The sequence below is a fragment of the Zea mays genome, chromosome 2 (assembly GCF_902167145.1).
Source record: "Zea mays cultivar B73 chromosome 2, Zm-B73-REFERENCE-NAM-5.0, whole genome shotgun sequence".
Lineage (NCBI taxonomy): Eukaryota > Viridiplantae > Streptophyta > Magnoliopsida > Poales > Poaceae > Zea > Zea mays.
In genome coordinates this window covers 213,118,656-213,141,472 of record NC_050097.1, presented here as the reverse complement: position 1 = coordinate 213,141,472, position 22,817 = coordinate 213,118,656, and positions in this window count along the sequence as shown.

The following is a 22,817-nucleotide window of genomic DNA, read 5'->3' as shown; positions in this document are numbered from 1 at the left end:
CCCAACAGATGCTGGGATCGTCATCTTCCTCAGACCCAGAGGGCCCGTAGGTCGAGACGTCCGTCAACCGGTCCCAAGGCGACCATGTACGAAACCCCAGAGGGGTTGCACTCGCCTCAATGAGAGCGCCCGCCAAAGCGAGGTCGCTAGGCGGGTTGAGGCGAGTCGACATAATGCAGGATGGGAGTCAGTCAGTACCTTTTGGTCGACGAGGGGCGATGTAGTCACGTCGGGGGCTGATCGCGCCATCGTCCTAGGTACGAGGGCGACGTCCTGCAGGCCCTCCGCGAGCTCGCTGGCGTCGTCCACTTGCTCGGGATTGGCGTGTCGCGGGGGGACGACGCTCGCATTCGTCTCGAATGCGAGGTCGACGCCCGACGCGCCCTCCGTTGGGGCGCTGGGGACGTCAATTCGCTCGACAGCCGACGAAGCGCGGCCTCCCGCCCGGCCTTGGTTGCCCCGCCTCCTCCTCCGTTGGCGGGGGAGAGGACGGGGCGAGCTCGAATGTCGTTCTTCCACCGCGTGGGGAAGACGTCGTCGATTCCGCCACCGGAGGGCGGGTTGTCGGCCGCCATTGTCGTTGTCGCGCGGCGGTGGAAGGAGTATCATGTCGTAGCTGCCGTCGAGGGACATGAACTCAAGACTCCCGAAACGGAGCACCGTCCCAGGTTGGAGAGGTTGTTGGAGACTACCCATCTGGAGCTTGACGGGAAGCTGCTCGTCAACACGCAGCGGGCCCCTACCTGGCGCGCCAACTGTCGGCGTTTCGAGACCGGGGGGTCCCTAAGCCGACGAGTGAGTGTGCTGCGTGCCCCAGCCCAGATGGGTCGAGCGCGTGGGCGAGCGCGAAGGGGGGAAAGGAGCAAGGAGGCCGGAGTCCGGCGAGAGAGAGGTGGGAATCCCGCGGCCTTCGTGTTCGTCCCGCGCCCAGGTCGGGTGCGCTTGCAGTAGGGGGTTACAAGCGTCCACGCGGGTGAGGGAAGCGAGCGGCCCCAAGAGAGCGCCTGTCCTCGTCCCCGCGCGGCCAACCTTCTTTAAGAAGGCCCTGGTCCTTCCTTTTATAGGCGTAAGGAGAGGATCCAGGCGTACAATGGGGTGTAGCGGAGTGCTACGTGTCTAGCGGGGGGAGAGCTAGTGCCCTAAGTACATGCCAATGTGGCAGCCGGAGAGATCTTGGCACCCTGCTGGCGTGATGTCGTGGCTGTCGGAGGAGCAACGGAACCTCTAGTTCCTCTAATTAATTAGCTAAGGGCATCCCATTTCACCCTCATGGTTGCACTGTTATCCCGGGTGGTCACTCCACGAATAGGTCCTTACGGAGAGGTACTCAGGGAAAAGGCCCGAGCCCCCTAGAGTATCACAATATCATCATTGGGATAACATCATCGTATCATAATATTCACATCATGTTCATTGATTAAAGTAAAGCAATAGCATAAAGCTAACCATGATAACCCAAAAGGGTAAACAAGGATAAGTAAATAGAAAGCTAGTCAATCCTTAGGTTGATCATTGTATGAGGGACAGTGAATTATAAGTAGATATGACATAATGGGTCAGAGGACACTTGCCTTCACCAAACAGGTGCTCAGGGTCTTCAACTTCGTGGAACTCGAATAGCTAGATTACTTGGTCGCCGCAACTTGACCGTCGATTCCTCGAAGCTCGGAAATGGATCACAGTCTATTCGCGACGCACAGCGAATACAAACAGGCACAAACAAACATATACTTGCATAAGAACATTACACCATACGAGATAAAATATTATAAAAGCGAGCAATATAAAATAGAGAGCGCTTCTACAGTTATGCGAGGAAAAGAACCACGATAGTCGAAGCTACGGTCGAGGGGTTAGCGCGTTTACGTTAAACAAGTACTAATTAGAACATCTAATTCAACATAATTATATTAATCGATATTAATCAAATGTAAATTAATACTACTACTTAGTTTTGACTAACTTACTTGTCGGCGTTTCGAGACCGGGGGGTCCCTAAGCCGACGAGTGAGTGTGCTGCGTGCCCCAGCCCAGATGGGTCGAGCGCGTGGGCGAGCGCGAAGGGGGGAAAGGAGCGAGGAGGCCGGAGTCCGGCGAGAGAGAGGTGGGAATCCCGCGGCCTTCGTGTTCGTCCCGCGCCCAGGTCGGGTGCGCTTGCAGTAGGGGGTTACAAGCATCCACGCGGGTGAGGGAAGCGAGCGGCCCCAAGAGAGCGCCTGTCCCCGTCCTCGTCCCCGCGCGGCCAACCTTCTTTAAGAAGGCCCTGGTCCTTCCTTTTATAGGCGTAAGGAGAGGATCCAGGCGTACAATGGGGTGTAGCAGAGTGCTACGTGTCTAGCGGGGGGAGAGCTAGTGCCCTAAGTACATGCCAATGTGGCAGCCGGAGAGATCTTGGCACCCTGCTGGCGTGATGTCGTGGCTGTCGGAGGAGCAACGGAGCCTGGCGGAGGGACAGCTGTTGGAACGGTTGTGTCCTTGCTGACGTTGCCCTGCTTCCGTAAGAGAGCTGAGAGCCGCCGTCGTCACGGGGCTAGCGGGGCGCCATCATTGCCTATCTGGCGGAGCTAGCCAGATGGGACACAGGTCTTGTTCTCTGCGACCCGAGTCGGCTCGGGGTAGGGTGATGATGGCGCTTCCTGTCGACGTGGCTGGCCTGTGCCCTAGGTTGGGCGACGTGGAGGCTCCTCCGAAGCCGGGGTCGAGTCTGTCTTCCATGGCCGAGGCCGAGTCCGAGCCCCTGGGTCGGGCGAGGCGGAGGTCGTCAGCAGAGGTCGAGTCCGAGCCCCTGGGTCGGGCGAGGCGGAGGTCGTCAGCAGAAGCCGAGTCCGAGCCCCTGGGTCGGGCGAGGCGGAGGTCGTCAGCAGAGGCCGAGTCCGAGCCCCTGGGTCGGGCGAGGCAGAGTTCGTCGTCTTCCGGGGCTTAGCCCGAGTCCGAGCCCTTGGTCGGGCGGAGCGGAGTTCGCCGTCTTCCGGGGCTTAGCCCGAGTCCGAGCCCTGGGTCGGGCGGAGTGGAGTTCGCCGTCTTCCGGGGCTTAGCCCGAGTCCGAGCCCTGGGTCGGGCGGAGTTCGCCGTCTTCCGAGGCTTAACCCGAGTCCGAGCCCTGGGTCGGACGGAGCGGAGTTCGCCGTCTTCCGGGGCTTAGCCCGAGTCCGAGCCCTGGGTCGGGCGGAGTGGAGTTCGCCGTCTTCCGGGGCTTTGCCCGAGTCCGAGCCCTGGGTCGGGCGGAGCGGAGTTTCCTATGGTGCCTTTGGCAGGGCCTGGTTTCCTTTGCGTTAAATGCTCCTGCGACTTGGCCGGTCGGTGCGGCGATTCAGTCAGGGTTGCTTCTCAGCGAAGGCAAGGCCTCGGGCAAGCCGGAGATGTGTCCGCCGTTGAAGGGGGGCCTCGGGCGAGACGGAAACCCCTTCGGGGTCGGCTGCCCTTGCCCGAGGCTAGGCTCGGGCGAGGCGTGATCGAGTCGCTCGTATGGACTGATCCCTGACTTAATCGCACCCATCAGGCCTCTGCAGCTTTATGCTGATGGGGGTTACCAGCTGAGAATTAGGTGTCTTGAGGGTACCCCTAATTATGGTCCCCGACATTACTATTTTAATAGTTGACAGTTAAGCAAGTAACTTAATGAATATGAGCGATTCTAAGCGAGACGAATTAACGACGCACGACGTGCAAACACGATGTGCGCAACGCGTGGACCAGCACGCGACCACGAGCACATCACGCGTGACTAGCGCACAGACAGTGCGACGACGCGTGATACTCGCTAACAGATAACGTGATTATACTAAACAAGTATTAAATGAAAAAGCGTTCAAATTGGTATTCATCAAGTTAACATTTATCTATAAAGACGCGAGTTAGAAACTATAAACTAGTTTAAATTCGAAGGTCATTTTTAATATTTATCAAATGAATAACTAATTAAACAATTAAAACTTGTGACATGGTAAAATACGTGACTAATATGAAATCGACATTGTTACGAAGTTTACACGACTGGAATGAGTCGAAATAGGTTTACGACGTATTATATATTGAATAACTAATAATTCGTCGCTAATAAACGACGTGACATACAAATACTACTAAATTATGTCGTTTCTATATTAAATATAGCATTTAAGTCGGCACAATCACGTTAACAGTTATCTACAAATACATAATTAAAATTATAATTTAGATTCGATTGAATCGTTATTTTAATAACTAAAAACTAAATAATTAATTAATTATTTAACATTAACAATATGGCGAATTGATTTTATTATAAGGCACGCAAATAGCGAATTACGCGAACGACGACGCGCGCGACAGCATGTGAACTAGTACGCGCAAAATATCACGCGCGACTCGAGAATCAATAGCTGATACCGCGTTTATACTAGGCAAGTATTGAATCTAAATATTTGCGTTGGTATTAATCAAATTAACATGTATTTATAAAAGTGCCACTAAAACAATAAATTAGTTTAAATAAATTGCTACGTTAATAACCGTCGGATCAATTAATTAACTAAAATGTGTATCACTGTAAAATAATGTTACTAACACGTAGGCGATGATGTTACAAAGTTAACGCCACTGGAACGTGTCGAAACAAATTTATAACGCAAAAGCTATCACATGTTTACTAAATTGCCTAATAAAATGTCGTGGCGCGTTGTGATCGGCCAGATCCAAGGCACACGAAGGACCACACGGCACACGGTCACAGAAGATCTTGGGCTCCCTAGCACAAAACAGGGAAATACATATCTCTGCCACTCGAGCATCTGCCAAGGCAGTTTGCATGCATGCATGCAACTGCAAAACGAGCGTGTGTGAAGGGAACACATGGAGCCATGGAAGAATTAGTGGTGCATGAGCGTGGGGCCAGGGCAGTTCCTTTTCTCCAGTCTAATCACTCGGCACAAGCACACATGGATCGCATGGGCATGAGCCATGAGGCCGCACGGCACAACACAAGGTCGCGTCGAGGCGAAGCTCGCGACTGCGCGTTGGCGGCCAGCAGGCGGAGACGTGGGGTGGCTAGCCGATGCGCGGGTGTGCATGGACGTGCGCAGGAGGGAGCACGAGCGGCTTGGGCTTGCCGGCCGAGAAGACGAGACGAGACTGTGCAGCACAGATCCTGTGGCTCGGCAACGCGAGCGCGCATGTGCGAGGACACGACTGGGAGGTTCATCGGGGCACAGCGGTATCGCGAGCGTGGCGCGAGAAAGGCGACACATGTGAGGCTCGCAGGGAGGGGGTAGACGGAGGGGTTACTCACCTCAACGCGAAGCTCGGACGGCGAGGACAAAATGTGAGCGGCGATAAAGAACTCCATCGCGATGGACGACAGCGACTTGGCAAGGCGACATCGCGGCGAGCTTAGCGCTGGTTCCCTGCTCGACGGAGATTAGACACGGCTATGAGGCCGAGGCACCATGTGACGGCAAGAGCGTGTTGCTGCGAGGCGAGAGGAGGAACGGTTGCGGTACAAAGAAGTGGGGGTAGACAAGTGCGTTTGAATAGGGGTGGCCGGTGGAAGTTGTTGCCGATCCTCATGCGTCGTGGGCGACTTAGGCAGGGGAGACGATTCAGAGAAGATAAAAAGGAGAGGGGCGGCATGGCGGGTGGGTCCCACATGCAGGCGGCGGCAGCGCTCCCACGCGCGTGCGCTAGGGCACGGCGAGTGCCGCGCGGGCGGGGCAGGCTAGCTGCGCGGAGTGGGCCGCGACGAGGGAAACGCGGGATGGGCTGTCGAAGGGAGCGCGCTGGGCCGGCGCACGCGGAATGAGGGAAGGCGGCCGAGTTGGTTGGTGATGGCTCGGGCCCTTTTTTCCTTTCTTTTTTTAATTTTCTTTTCTCACGCATGACCAATTTAAATGAATGCACACCAATTTCACTCATCAAACAAAAATAGGTATGCTCCAGCATGATGCAACAATCATAACTCTCATAGGGTTCTATTCCACTAAACTTGATATTTATATAAATCAAAATAACTCTTCGTTATTTAGAGAAATAAAAGGAGAAAAGGAGAGAGTAACACCTGAATTTGGTGAATATTAGAAAAGAAATTTTATGCCCCAAATTCAGGGTGTTACAAATCTAACCCCCTTAACAGAATCTCGCCCTCGAGATTCAAGAAGAGGCTAGCAAGAACGACAAGGTTGGTTCATAGGTTGTTTGAAGTTTCTTCACTTCAACTTTGACTCTGCGGGTCGATTTGTGGACTGGTTGCTTTGACCTTCAGATACTTGAAACCGATTGATGCAGTTCTTGAGGATCTCTTGGACCTGTGGGTTAGGACCCACACATGCTTCCGCTGTGCCACTTTGATCTTGTTGGTTGATGTTGATCGCATTGTCTTCATTGAGGTTAGCAGCTAACCCCCTTAACAGGAGCATTGATACACGCTTGGTGAGGATGCTGCCGACTCTGATCTTGACTGATTTGGAGGAGTTGGAGGTTGCCAACTGGATAGGCGCGAGAGGAAAGAATAGCGAGAAAAGGTAAGTATAGACGAATTAGAGAGAGCAGGGGGAGAACCCAACTACTTAACTCTATGGCACTCACCTAGTAAATTGATGTCATTGAGGACCAAGGGCCACAACACATCAACACTCATTCCAAAGAAGCAAATCAGTCATAGCAGAAGGACAGACATCATGAGAACACAACAACAAACATCTCGTTGCTATATGTTCCTTTTAATTAAATGGTGGTCTTTTCTTACAATGTGGAAACTACTTTAAGGCCATCGAAAGACAAGGGGAGCGATAAAACATGCAGGATAGGGGCATGAGCATAGTAAAGGATGGATCTAAAGCAATGATTGTAACCGACAAGGGAGAGAATGCAACCAAGGTCAGGATAGGTAAAACACCATTCTCAAATCGAGATGGAAAAGATGATATTTCAAAAGGTAGGCATAAGATAACATCATGGAAAGATCTAGAGATTACAAAGGTAAGGGAGGTGAAAGGCAAAAACACACCAAAAGATAGAGTTAGGACAAGACTTGCAACGTGATAGAGGAAAAAGGGAACGAACAAGAGCGGGATAGGCAAGATATCACTCTTGAAATGAAATGGGAGAGGAGGCTTTTAAAGGATAAGTTCAAGGTCAGCATTTAGGTAGAAGACATAAATATCAAGGGTCAAAGGTGATAACAGACAAGGGTATCAGAGAAAAGATGAAGGCATTGAAGAGCCAATGGTATAAGTACAACAAAGAATGGAGTTAAAAACTCGCAAGCGACAAGGAAGAGGATATGACCGAGGGGAAATATGTAAAATACAACTATAAAATTGAGAAGGAAGAGAGAAGGTTTTAAAGGACATGTATAATATAAGCATCAAAGTAAGATGTAGAGGCGACAAGGGTAAAGATGACAGTCGTGAGAAGCATAACCAAGGATAGAGTTAAGGCAAGACTCACGAAGTGGCGAAGTGGAGAAAATAATCAAGGGTGAGATAGGTATGATTCCAACAGAAGGGTTGAAGTAAAAATTCATTACCAAAGGAAATTACAAAAGAATTTACGAGATCACCAAGGATGTGCGAAATAAAATGAATGCTCATGGATCATCGAGAAACAAGGGTGGTCAAGGGCATGTAAACTAAAATGTTTTAAATTGGCATTGGATATAAAAGTAAGCATATAAAAATATGAGAGCATGTAAGGTTTCAAGGAGATGAGCATACCAATACCAAAACACAAGATATTGCCGAAAGATAGCGACTTAACAACAGAAGAAGAAAGGGTCTCAAAAGATAGGAAGGACATATAAACTGAAATGTCTAAGTAGGCAGTAGAAATTCAGAGGCAAGTGTTTGAAACAAGAGCATTAAAGGGATACAAGCATGTCAATACCAAAGGACTAGAGCTCGCCAGATGGTAGCAATTTAATGACGAAGAGGAAAGAATCCCAAAAAAACAAGAAGGTTATGGTGAGGGGCACCTACAAAGATGTCGCAAGCACAAGAGTGAGATCAGAGCTAATAGATTGAGATAAGTATAGACCATACTAGAATAAAATACTTTTTAGCAAGGGGGTATATAGGAGCACAACATAGAATTGGTCGAGGTGACTAATATTTTGAAGCAGAATCAAGGATGAGGTGAAGTAACAACCAATAAGTCCTTAAAACGGCCACCGCTACTCTAGGTCAGCGGTCCTACAGTCAGCACGGCTTTGATACCACTTATGTCACACCCGGTTTTGAAGGTAAACCGAATGCGAACCATGTACGTGCCAGGATCAGTAATTCACGTACACAGCGATTACATAAATGACTCATCATAGCACAATGCTTCGAATTACAATAAAGAGTAAGTAATAATATTACAAACTAGAGTCATTTACATAATATAAATCAAAGTACGCAGAATCGAAACGTAGCCAACGTAAACAACCCACCACAAGCAGCTGACTGGGGGAGGTCGCTAGCCTAATCCTCGAACTCGTCGACGTCCTGGAACTCCTGGAGATCCGCCTCGACGCCTTGTTTACCTGAGCATAGATTGCACCAAAGGCAACCTGGTGTTTTGTGAAAGCAAGGGTGAGTACACATCAACGTACTCAGCAAATGTCCCGTTTGGCTGAGGTGGACTAGCTTTATGTGGAGTTAAGCTCAAGCAGTTGCTTTTAGTTGGTCAGGTATTTATTATTAGTGGAAGCCAAGTTTTAGTAATAGCCAACCCGTGAACAGCTTCCTCCTCGAGGAACATCATGATCATCATCGAACCAAAAAACATTAATAGAACCATTGAGTCTCGAACCAGTTGTATCTCTAATCAAAGAGGATCCCAAGGCTGCTCTTAACCGTGAGCACGGCTGATATATCAGTTTTATTACCCTCTGCAGAGGTTGCACACTTTACCCATGAGCCGTGATTCCCGTTTTGCCCGGGGATCATGACTCCCCATTGATCACTTCCTAGGTGGTCCGGCAGGTATCACTACGTAGCTTTTACAAAGATTCCCTAGAGGTCATAGCCGCCCGTTAGGTTTCTCCAGTTTGATAAACACAGTACCTCTCCCCGCAGGAGGGTGACTAACAAAAGCAAAACAAAAGAACCTCGGCACTCAGCCTCGGCAGAGCAAGCACTGTGCCTGGACCCCATTGACGGCACGACGGCGAAGCAACTACACCTCTAGTTCCTCTAATTAATTAGCTAAGGGCATCACATTTCACCCTCATGGTTGCACTGTTATCCCGGGTGGTCACTCCACGAACAGGTCCTTACGGAGAGGTACTCAGGGAAAAGGCCCGAGCCCCCTAGAGTATCACAATATCATCATTGGGATAACATCATCGTATCATAATATTCACATCATGTTCATTGATTAAAGTAAAGCAATAGCATAAAGCTAACCATGATAACCCAAAAGGGTAAACAAGGATAAGTAAATAGAAAGCTAGTCAATCCTTAGGTTGATCATTGTATGCGGGACAGTGAATTATAAGTAGATAAGACATAATGGGTCAGAGGACACTTGCCTTCACCAAACAGGTGCTCAGGGTCTTCAACTTCGTGGAACTCGAATAGCTAGATTACTTGGTCGCCGCAGCTTGACCGTCGATTCCTCGAAGCTCGGAAATGGATCGCAGTCTATTCGCGACGCACAGCGAATACAAACAGGCACAAACAAACATATACTTGCATAAGAACATTACACCATACGAGATAAAATATTATAAAAGCGAGCAATATAAAATAGAGAGCGCTTCTACAGTTATGCGAGGAAAAGAACCACGATAGTCGGAGCTACGGTCGAGGGGTTAGCGCGTTTACGTTAAACAAGTACTAATTAGAACATCTAATTCAACATAATTATATTAATCGATATTAATCAAATGTAAATTAATACTACTACTTAGTTTTGACTAACTTACTATTTTAATAGTTGACAGTTAAGCAAGTAACATAATGAATATGAGCGATTCTAAGCGAGACGAATTAACGACGCATGACGTGCAAACACGATGTGCGCAACGCGCGGACCAGCACGCGACCACGAGCACATCACGCGCGACTAGCGCACAGACAGTGCGACGACGCGTGATACTCGCTAACAGATAACGTGATTATACTAAACAAGTATTAAATGAAAAAGCGTTTAAATTGGTATTCATCAAGTTAACATTTATCTATAAAGACGCGAGTTAGAAACTATAAACTAGTTTAAATTCGAAGGTCATTTTTAATATTTATCAAATGAATAACTAATTAAACAATTAAAACTTGTGACATGGTAAAATACGTGACTAATATGAAATCGACATTGTTACGAAGTTTACACGACTGGAATGAGTCGAAATAGGTTTACGACGTATTATATATTGAATAACTAATAATTCGTCACTAATAAACGACGTGACATACAAATACTACTAAATTATGTCGTTTCTATATTAAATATAGCATTTAAGTCGGCACAATCACGTTAACAGTTATCTACAAATACATAATTAAAATTATAATTTAGATTCGATTGAATCGTTATTTTAATAACTGAAAACTAAATAATTAATTAATTATTTAACATTAACAATATGGCGAATTGATTTTATTATAAGGCACGCAAATAGCGAATTACGCGAACGACGACGCGCGCGACAGCATGTGAACTAGTACGCGCAAAATATCACGCGCGACTCGAGAATCAATAGCTGATACCGCGTTTATACTAGGCGAGTATTGAATCTAAATATTTGGGTTGGTATTAATCAAATTAACATGTATTTATAAAAGTGCCACTAAAACAATAAATTAGTTTAAATAAATTGCTACGTTAATAACCGTCGGATCAATTAATTAACTAAAACGTGTATCACTGTAAAATAATGTTACTAACACGTAGGCGATGATGTTACAAAGTTAACGCCACTGGAACGTGTCGAAACAAATTTATAACGCAAAAGCTATCACATGTTTACTAAATTGCCTAATAAAATGTCGTGGCGCGTTGTGATCGGCCAGATCCAAGGCACACGAAGGACCACACGGCACACGGTCACAGAAGATCTTGGGCTCCCTAGCACAAAACAGGGAAATACATATCTCTGCCACTCGAGCATCTGCCAAGGCAGTTTGCATGCATGCATGCAACTGCAAAACGAGCGTGTGTGAAGGGAACACATGGAGCCATGGAAGAATTAGTGGTGCATGAGCGTGGGGCCAGGGCAGTTCCTTTTCTCCAGTCTAATCACTCGGCACAACGCGCCACGAGCGCGCATGTGCGAGGACACGACTGGGAGGTTCATCGGGGCACAGCGGCATCGCGAGCGTGGCGCGAGAAAGGCGACACATGTGAGGCTCGCAGGGAGGGGGTAGACGGAGGGGTTACTCACCTCAACGCGAAGCTCGGACGGCGAGGACAAAATGTGAGCGGCGATAAAGAACTCCATCGCGATGGACGACGGCGACTTGGCAAGGCGACATCACGGAGATTAGACACGGCTACGAGGCCGAGGCACCACGTGACGGCAAGAGCGTGTTGCTGCGAGGCGAGAGGAGGAACGGCTGCGGTACAAAGAAGTGGGGGTAGACAAGTGCGTTTAATAGGGGTGGCCGGTGGAAGTTGTTGCCGATCCTCATGCGTCGTGGGCGACTTAGGCAGGGGAGACGATTCAGAGAAGATAAACAGGAGAGGGGCGGCTTGGCGGGTGGGTCCCACATGCAGGCGGCGGCGGCGCTCCCACGCGCGTGCGCTAGGGCACGGCGAGTGCCGCGCGGGCGGGGCAGGCTAGCTGCGCGGAGTGGGCCGCGACGAGGGAAACGCGGGATGGGCTGTCGAAGGGAGCGCGCTGGGCCGGCCCACGCGGAATGAGGGAAGGCGGCCGAGTTGGCTGGTGATGGCTCGGGCCCTTTTTTCCTTTCTTTTTTTAATTTTCTTTTCTCACGCATGACCCAATTTAAATGAATGCACACCAATTTCACTCATCAAACAAAAATAGGTATGCTCCAGCATGATGCAACAATCATAACTCTCATAGGGTTCTATTCCACTAAACTTGATATTTATATAAATCAAAATAACTCTTCGTTATTTAGAGAAAGAAAAGGAGAAAAGGAGAGAGTAACACCTGAATTTGGTAAATATTAGAAAAGAAATTTTATACCCCAAATTCAGGGTGTTACACCCTCCTCCCTCTCCTCTCCCCCTCCCTCCCTCTCCCCGGCCATGGCGCCCCCGCCCCGGCCCCGGCCGCCCTCGCCCCGGCCATGGCACGCCGCCCCAGCCCCGGCCGCCCCCGCCCCGGCCATGGCGCCCCCGTCCCGGCCCCGCGCCGTCCCGGCCCCGACCGCGCCCGCCCCGCCTGTGCTCCGTGCTCGCCCGCCCGCCCCGGCGTGCCTTGCTCGCGTCGTGACGGCCCCGGCGCGGCCTCGAGCTCGGCCCAGCGTGCTTGTGGCGCGCGGCCTTGAGCTCGGCCAGCGCGCGGCCCCGACATGCGCACGACTAGTTCGCGGCGCGTGCGTGCGGCCTTGCGCGCGTGCTCGCGTAATGCGCAGTGCCTTGGCAGGACTCGTCGTGCCCTCGTCTACCCATGGACGTGCCCGTCTACCCCCCCTTATATTTTATGCGCACTAATCACATTGTTCATGTTAATAAAATAGGAAACTCAATTTAGAAATTGGTTACGTTAATTAATTTATATAGCTAATGTTAATCGTCTATCTCATTTAATGTTAATCTACTAAAAGTGGTCACGTTTCTATTAGTGCATGTAGCTAATCCTTATTATTGGAGCTAAGTAGAACTAGAGCACGTAACGTTTAGTTATTCGTCTACCCGTAGTGCGCCTCGAGCATAAGCTTTAACCCCTGCGAGACCTTTCCTCGTTTCTTTCTAACCATGGTAAATGCAATATCGCATGTCATATGCTATGCATGTTTAATCTACTTGTTTTCTTGTATGGTGTACTATTGGTTTCCTAATTTCAATGGATGGATGTATGTATGTTTGCAATCGCATAGAGAATGATCTGGTTGAAGAGCCCGAAGAACTCGCAGGAGAAGCCCCTGAGCAGCAGTCGGTTGGTGGAGGCAAGTGTCCGTTGACCTATCTCTGTCCTATTCATTCTTTAATTCACCTCCCGCATTACACATTTATGCCTAAGGATTTACTAGCTTTGTTATCCATGTCCTTGTTTACCTATTTGGGTTGGATTATTATTGTTTAGCTTTATGCTATTGCTCAACCATAATCAATGAACATGATGAGATTATCTATGATACGCTGTTTTCCCTCTTCTTATTATGATGTTCTACTTGTGGCCTTTAAGGGGGCTCGAGCGGTTTCTCGAGTGCCTCTCCGTAAGGACCTGTTCTTTGGATGACCGCCCGGGAAAACAGTGCAACCATGAGGGTGGAATGGGGTGCCCTTAGCTGAATATTTAGAGGATCTGGGGTGTAGTTCGCTTAGCCGTCGTGTCGTCAATGGGGCTCGGTGTATGCGGCTCGCTCTGCCAAGCTCGGGTTCGCCCCTTGGGGAGGAGTGCGGTGCATTTAGGAAACCTAACGGGCGGCTACAGCCCCGGGGAATCTTTGTAAAGGCTACGTAGTGATGCCCCGCTGGGTCACCTTGGTAGTGATCAATGGAGAGTCATGATCTCCGGGCAGAAAGGGAATCACGGCTTGTGGGTAAAGTGCACAACCTCTGCAGAGTGTTTGAAAACTGATATATCAGCCGTGCTCGCGGTTATGAGCGGCCAAGGGAGCTCCAGTGATTAGTGGTACTTGATCAGAGACATTTTGGTTTACAGGTGGCAATGAGACTGATGGTTTTGGTTATGACTATGGTGCTGGTAAGTGGTATTCTTTCCGTTTGGAAAGGGTACATCGGGCTAATAACTTGGGTTAATACTAAAACCTGGCTTTCTACTAGTAAATAATAATCTGACCAACTAAAAGCAACTGCTTGACTTATCCCCACATAAAGCTAGTCCACTACAGCCAAACAAGATACTTGCTGAGTATGTTGATGTGTACTCACCCTTGCTCTACACACCAAACCCCCCCATCCCCAGGTTGTCAGCATTGCAACCACTGCTCAGGAGAAGATGAAGCTGTGGAAGGAGACTTCCAGGAGTTCCAAGACTACGACGAGTTCTAGGCGTGGGTTAGCGGCAACCCCCAGTCGGCTGCCTGTGAAGGCCGCGTTTATCTACGTTTCGTTTTCGCACTTTGATTTATTGTAAAGACTATGTGGATGTCTCAGACATATGATGTAATCGACTATTATTTCCCTTTTAATACTATTTGATCACTGTGTGATGATGTCCATGTTATGTAACTGCTGTGTACGTGAATTGCTGATCCTGGCACGTACATGGTTCGCATTCGGTTTGCCTTCTAAAACCGGATGTGACAGGAGTGAGACCTCTCGGTGCGGCTGGCCACCGTCGCCCGGACAAAGGGCGGAATGTTGCACCCTGGTTGGGCAGCAACAGTCCGCCTTCCCCGGCATGGCTGGGGGGCGCCTCCTCCGCAGAGCTGGAGGATGGTTTCCACCCCCAGAAGCTAGAAGAGGCGGGACGCCAGCCCACGCGAAGGCAGGCCCCGGCTCGCCTCGCTCTCCGCCCCAGCAAGGATGATGAAGATCCTTGAAGCTGAGGGCGGGACTGAGGTTGCAGCCCTGCTCGCTTCTCCCCACCATCGAACTGGTGGTCACCGTCTAGGGTGACCACCGGCGAGGGGATGCAGTCGGGCCGCCTGATGAAAATCCTTGAAGCCGAGCGATGGCTGAGAGGTACCAACTTCTGCGAAGTTGCGTCCCTCCAACGACAGCAAGACAAAAGCGACGCGAGTGCTCCCCATCCGGGGGCTCGGAAGGTGGAAGGACGCGATACATGGAGTGTGAAGACATGGTTGCCATCCAAGGGGGTCACCCTCCTTTTAAAGGCGACTCTCCCCACTTGTGTCCTCAGCCGGCGCGGACTGAGTCTTCTCCAACATGCTCCAAGGTCCTCCCCCTATGACACGGGGGCTGGGTCCCACGCGTCATGCAAGCTGGCCCAGGACAGAAGAAGCCAAACCGCCGCACGCGGAGCGCGTAACTGCCTAGCGGTTACAAGCATTCCTCCACTTTTGCCCGGACCAGCGGGTGAAAAGTCGGACCGCCAAGCAGGCAGCATGCCACTGCACCAAGGGGACGCACCATTTCGACTTCGACGCATCCAGCTTGGAGGTCCAGGCCCACACGTCATGTAACCGGCGCGCTGGTTACTACGTGCAAGAAACTGCACCGCCACTCGCGCCAGTACCGCGCCTTCTCGACTGCGGAACCGGTGCCGCGACTCGAGGCGACCTTGCGCATGACCCAACAGTGCCAACCGAGCACACCGATCACGGGTCAGTCAGCCGCGGGAGAAAGCGCGACGGTCGATACGGCCAGAAATGGGCCGACAGTAATGGCAGTGGCAGGCGGGCGGAAGCAGCAGTCAAGTCGTCAGCAAGCTCACGCCCCCTCCTGGGACAGCGAGAGAACCCTCTCCCACGGCGTGAAGACGACGCGCCCGTGTTCCGTTCCTCGAATGGCTCGCGCACGCACAACGGCTGCCCCGCGAACCACTCGTCCCATCGCATTAACTCTGCGGCGGGACAGGCGACACCTTTGGCAGGCAAAGCAGGCGACGCTTCACCTCCGCCATAATGACCGCGTCAAAAAAAGGTGCGCCACGTCATTCGATTTCGTATCCTTTTCCACTTCCTCTTTCTCTCTCTTGCCACAGGGACCGGGAAAGGGGATACTCCGAAAGGGATCCTTCTCCGTGAAGGAAGCGGGCCCCGAGCCCCCCTACTGATCAGATGTTCGAAGGCTGGCCCCTCGGAAGGGTTCAACAGCCGCCTCAGAGTACTCGGGCTCCGCGCCCACTACTGGTCAGAGGTTCGAAGGCTGGCCCCTCGGAAGGGTTCAACGGCTGCCTAAGGCCACTCGGGCTCCGCGCCCACTACTGATCAGGGGTTCGTAGGCTAGCCCCCGAAGGGTTCGACAGCCGCCTCAGAGCACGCAGAGCGAGGGATGACCCTGGGTACGTTCGATACATAACCAAGGCTCGGGCTACGCTCCCGAGGTACCCTAGGACATTTCCGAGACCGACGGGAACGATTTTGTAACGGAATCCCACTAGAGGGAGGCATCGAGCCCTCGGACCCCGTTAAAAGGGGACCGGGTCCGGCGAATCACCCGCAGGTACTTTTGGAGCGCGCCTCCGGGCCACTAGCCGACCCCTAACGAATGGGGCACGGGCGCCCACTCGGATTACCCGTTAGCAACTCACTGGAGACACCATGTTCGGCGCCCTCCAAGGGCAACATGGCGCTTTCCCCCCTCCTCCTTGCGGAAAGGAGACGCAGGGGCGTATGAAAAAAGTTGAGTCTATCCTTGACCGTCCTCTCGCTCTGTGCGGGGGCTCGGGGCTGCTCTCGCAAACCCGGCTCCGGCCAAACCGTTGACAGCGTCAACATACCAGCCCGAGAACTTGGGACCTGACTAAGCACCCGGGCAATGACCAGTTCGCATGAGGGAACAACCAAACTGGACGAGCCATCACGAAAGGCACTAAGACCTCGAAGGAGTCAAAACACTCCTCCGAGGCCTCGGGGGCTACACCCGGCGGGTGCGCTCGCGCGCACCCACCGGAACGAAATGCAACCGAAAAAGGTCGGTCCCCTTGCAAAAAAGTGCGACAAAAGCCTCCAAGCGAGTGCCAACACTCCCTTTGAGGCTCGGGGGCTACTGTCGGGGACCATAATTAGGGGTACCCCCAAGACTCCTAATCTCAGCTGGTAAACCCTATCAGCACAAAGTTGCGAAGGCCTGATGGGCACGATTCAGGCCAAGGCTCCGCTCAAGGGACACGATCATGCCTCGCCCGAGCCCGACCTCGGGCAAAGACAGCCGACCCTGGAAGATTCACGCCTCGCCCGAGGGTCCCCTCAAGCAACGGACGCACCGTCGACTCGCCCGAGGCTCAGCTCGGGTAGGCTTCGCAGAGAAGCAACCTTGGCCAAATCGCCACACCAACCGACCATATCGCAGGAGCATTTAATGCAAGGATCGCCTGACATCTTATCCTGACGCGCGCTCTTCAGTCGACAGGGCCGAAGTGACCGCAGTCACTTCGCCGCTCCACTGACCGACCTGACAGGAATACAGCGTCGCCTGCCCTGCTCCGACTGTCGTGCCACTCGCCAGAGTGAGGTCGACAGCAGCTAAGTCCAGCCTCGGGCGACATAGGAAGCTCCGCCTCGCCCGACCCTAGGGTTCGGCCCCCGTCTCGGCCTCAGAAGATGGACTTCACCTCGCCCGACCCCAGGGCTCGGACTCAGCCTCGGCTTCGTAAGACGATGGACTCTGCCTCGCCCGACCCCAGGCTCGGACTCAGCCTCGGCTCCGGAAGACGATGGACTCTGCCTCGCCCGACCCCAGGGCTTGGACTCAACCTCGACCTCGGAGGAATCGCCACCTCGCCCAAACTCGGGTCCGGACCGGCCACGTCGCCAGGGGGCCATCATTACCCTGCCCCTAGCTAGCTCAGGCTACGGGGAACAAGACCGGCGTCCCATCTGGCTCGCCCCAGTAAACAAGTAATGATGACACCCCGCACGCTCCATGACGACGGCAGCTCCCAGCCCCTTACGTCAGCAAGGAGACGTCAGCCCCGACAGCTGTACTTCCGAAGGGCTCCAGATCTCCTCCGACGGCCACGACATCACATGAACAGGGTGCTAAAACCTCTCCGACTGCCACGACGGCATGTACTTAGGGCTCTAGCTCCTCTCTACTAGACACGTTAGCACACTGCTACACCCCCCATTGTACACCTGGACCCTCTCCTTATGCCTATAAAAGGAAGGTCCAGGGCTCTCGTACGAGAAGGTTGGCCGCGCGGGAGAACGGGCTGACGCATAAGGCTCTCGCTCTCTCTCTCTCTCCCACGTGAACGCTTGTAACCCCCTACTGCAAGCGCATCCATCCGCCCTGGGCGTAGGACAACACGAAGGCCGCTGTTTCCCCTTACTGTTCTCCCCCTTTGTGTCCCATCTCGCGCCGACCCATCTGGGCTGGGACACGCAGCGACAATTTACTCGTCGGTCCAGGGACCCCCCAGGGTCGAAACGCCGACAGCAGGGCTCTAGCACCTCTCCGACAACCACGTTGGCATGTACACAGCGCTCAGGCACCTCTCTGCCAGACACATTAGCGGATAGCTACACCCGCATTGTACACATAGACCCTCTCCTTGCATCTATAAAAGGAAGGTCCAGGGCCTTCACGCGAGAGGGTCGCGCGGGAGAACGGGCTGACGAACAGGCTCACCCTCTCTCTCGCGCGAACGCTTGTAACCCCTACTACGAGCGCATCCCCTGGCGCAGGATAACACGAGCCGTGTTTTCCCCCTTGTGTTCCATCTCGCGCCAACCCATCTGGGCTGGGACATGCAGTGACAATTTTACTCGTCGGTCCAGGGACCCCCCGGGGTCGAAACGCCGACAGTGAGATTTTCGCAGACGGATTGGATCGAAGATAGCTATCTATTCGCGGACTCGGTCCTATAAAAGGCGCCTGACAACCAGCATCCAGATCATCCCAGTTTTCGCTTTCGCCTCTGTTCACAGCTGAGCCGCCTTCAGTTCTCTCCATCCCGACCGCAGACGTGCATCTGCGATCAGGAGAGCAGGTCTCCGGAACCCTTCGCCTTCGAGATCATGCACCGGGAGAGGGCGAATAAGGTTTTTGGGAAGCGTCCTCACGCGACTGCTCATGATCTTCTGATGTCGTCGACCCCGCTGATTCCCCTGATTATCAACCCCGCTGCTTCGACATCGTCGACTCTGCTGATTCCGTCCCGCGCCATCTATCAGTATGTCTGATCAGTACGCATCATCTGATTTGACTTTTTACTTCAGTTCTTCTGATTTGGTCATGATGAATTTAATCTGAAAATTGTCTAATTATTCAACAATCCAAAAACCTTATTGTAGACAATTTCCTAGTTTTTCTATGGCTGCTTTTGCCGACGCGCTGAAGCCAGAAAAGTTCAATGGTATGCACTTTAAGAGGTGGCAAGTCAAGGCCACGCTCTGGCTTACTGCTATGAATGTGTTCCATGTTAGTAAAGGCAAACCTGAGGGCGCACTGACTCCTGAACAGGAGAAAGAGTACGACCATGCCAATACTATCTTTACGGGAGCAGTTCTTAGCGCCCTTGTTGACCGTCTGGTTGATGCCAATATTCAGCACACAGACGAGAAAGAGTTGTGGAATGCACTTACTACTAAGTATGGTGCATCAGATGCTGGCAGTGACCTGTATATCATGGAGAGCTTTCATGATTATAAGATGGCTGATAATCACTCTATTGTAGAGCAAGCTCATGAAATACAGTGTATAGCCAAGGAGCTCGACCACCTTAAGATAGTCCTTCCTGACCGATTTGTGGCTGGATGCATTATTGCAAAGTTGCCTTCTATATGGAGGAACTTCGCCACATCTCTGAAACATAAGAGACACGAGATATCAGTTGAAAATCTGATAGCGTCTCTGGATGTTGAGGAGAAAGCTCGGGCTAAGGACACGAGATCTAAAGGAGACGAGGGCCACTCCAGCGCCAACATGGTTCAAAGGAACCACAACAAGGGCAAAGGAAAGATAAAATCTAACAAGCCCAATAAAACTACCAACTTTAAGAAGAACAAGAACAAGGCTGAACTGACATGTTTCGCATGTGGTGAGACGGGTCATTTTGCCAAGGATTGTCTTGATCGAGCGGATCGCCGTGGCAAAAAGGCCAGTGTCAACACATTGATCGCTAGCAATGAGGAAGACAAAGGTATGGTAATTTACCTTTCATCTTCTTAGTATTTCAATCACCTAGTTGGTGGCTTGATACTGGTGCTAATGTTCATGTGTTCTGACATTAATTTGTTCTCTTCTTATCAGGGTGTCCGGGATTCTTCCGTCCTAATGGAAAATGGGTCACATGCTTCTGTTCATGGCACTGGCACGGTGGATCTGAAGTTTACTTCGGGAAAGATCGTGCAGCTGAAGAACGTGCAGCATGTCCCTTCTATACATAAGAATCTCGTTAGCGGAACCCTTCTATGTAGAGATGGGTTCAAGGTAGTTTTGGAGTCCAATAAATTAGTTGTGTCTAAGTCTGGACAATTTATTGGTAAAGGCTATGATTGCGGAGGCTTGTTCCGTTTTTCTCTATTAGATTTCAATAATAAGTCTATGAACCATATTTGCGCTAATGTTGATGATCTTGCGAGTATTTGGCATTCTCGTTTGTGTCATATTAATTTTGGCTTTATGTCTCGGCTTTCAACCATGAGTTTAATTCCAAATATCACCATAGTCAAAGATTCTAAGTGTCATAGTTGTGTGCAGTCGAAGCAACCTCGAAAGCCTCACAAGGCCGCTGAGGAGAGACACCTGGCACCTCTAGAACTCATACATTCTGATCTTTGTGAGATAAATGGTGTGTTGACAAAAGGTGGCAAGAGATACTTCATGACATTGATTGATGATGCGTCTAGATTTTGTTATGTATACTTGATAAAAACTAAAGATGAGGCTTTAGACTACTTTAAAATCTATAAGGCTGAAGTTGAAAACCAACTAGAGGTAAAGATCAAACGTCTTAGATCAGATCATGGTGGCAAATTCTTTCCCGAAGTCTTTGATGATTTCTGTGCAGAACATGGCATTATTCATGAGAGGACGCCTCCCTATTCACCCGAATCAAACGAGATTGCTGAAAGGAAAAACCGTACGTTGACTGATCTAGTGAATGCCATGTTAGACACTTGTGGTTTATCTAAGGCATGGTGGGGGGAGGCAGTCCTGACTTCATGTCATGTTCTGAATAGAATTCCTATGGGCAAAGAAGAGAAAACCCCTTATGAGAAGTGGGTTGGAAGAAAACCATCACTTTCATACTTGCGCACTTGGGGGTGCATGGCGAAAGTCAATGTACCAATTAATAAAAAGTGCAAGCTTGGTCCAAGGACAGTGGATTGTGTCTTTCTTGGATATGCTTCATGTAGCATACCATATAGATTTTTAGTAGTCAAATCTGAAGTTCCTGATGTGTATGTTGATACTATTATGGAATCACGTGATGCTACTTTCTTTGAACACATATTTCCAATGAAAGTCATTCATAGCAATTCTAGATAGTCTTCTGAGATAACTCCTGATAGTACACCTGTTGAGAGTTCTAAACAGCCACATGAAATTGTCCTAGAGGAGGATGACAATGATGCTCCTAAAAGGAGCAAGAAACAAAGGGTTGAAAAATCCTTTGGTGATGATTTCATTGTGTACCTTGTGGATGATACTCCTACTACCATTGCAGAAGCATTTGCATCTCCAGATGCAGATGATTGGAAAGAAGCAGTTCATAATGAGATAGACTCCATTCTTTCAAATGGTACGTGGGAAGTCACTGATCGACCCTATGGATGTAAACCTGTGGGTTGTAAGTGGGTGTTTAAAAAGAAGCTCAAGCCTGATGGTACAATTGAGAAGTACAAGGCTAGTCTTGTGGCTAAAGGCTATACTCAGAAAGAAGGAGAAGACTTCTTTGATACTTACTCACCTGTTGCTAGAATGACTACTATTCAAGTACTACTTTCCTTGGCTGCCTCGTATGGTCTCTTTGTTCATCAGATGGATGTAAAGACAACTTTTCTTAATTGAGAGTTGGACGAGGAAATCTATATGGAACAACCTGATGGATTTTTAGTAAAGGGTCAAGAAAGCAAGGTGTGCAAGTTATTGAAATCTTTGTATGGTCTGAAGCAAGCACCAAAGCAGTGGCATGAGAAATTTGGCACGACTCTAACGTCTGCAGGCTTTGCCATTAATGAGGCAGACAAGTGTGTATATTATCGCTGTGGTGGGGGCGAAGGAGTTATATTGTGCTTATATGTTGATGATATATTGATATTGACACAAACATTGATGTGATCAATGAGGTCAAGTCTTTTCTATCAAAGAGTTTTGATAATATGAAAGATCTGGGGGAAGTTGATGTGATTCTAAATATCAAGCTGATTAAGGCAGATGGTGGGATTACTCTCTCGCAATCTCACTATGTTGAAAAGGTTTTGAAGCGATCTGGCTTCTCTGAGTGCAAACCTTCTCCAACACCTTATGATCCCAGTGTGACACTGCGAAAGAACAAGAGAATTGGTTTAGACCAATTGAGATACTCTCAGATCGTCGGTTCACTCATGTATCTTACTGGTGCAACAAGGTCCGATATTTCTTTTGCTGTGAGCAAATTGAGTAGGTCCATGTCAAACCCCGGGACTGATCATTGGCATGCACTTGAGCGGGTTATGCGTTACTTGCAAGGTACAATGAGTTATGGAATTCACTATTCTGGTCAGCATGCAGTACTTGAATGATATAGTGATTCGAACTGGATATCTGATGTAGATGAGCTTTATGTCACCAGTGGTTATGTCTTTACTATTGGTGGAGGTGCGGTATCATGGAGGTCATGCAAGCAGACCATCTTGACGAGGTTAACCATGGAAGCCGAGCTAGCTGCACTTGACACAGCAACCGTTGAGGCAAAATGGTTGCGTGAACTCTTGATGGACTTGCCAGTGGTTGAGAAACCAATACTAGCTATCCTTATGAACTGTGACAATCAGACAGTGATTGCTAAAGTGACAAGTTCTAAGGATAATGAGAAGTCATCAAAACATGTCAAAAGACGATTGAAGTCTGTCAGAAAGTTGAGAAACTCCGGAGTTATAAGTGTGACTTATATTTCAACAGATAAAAATATGGCAGATCCTTTT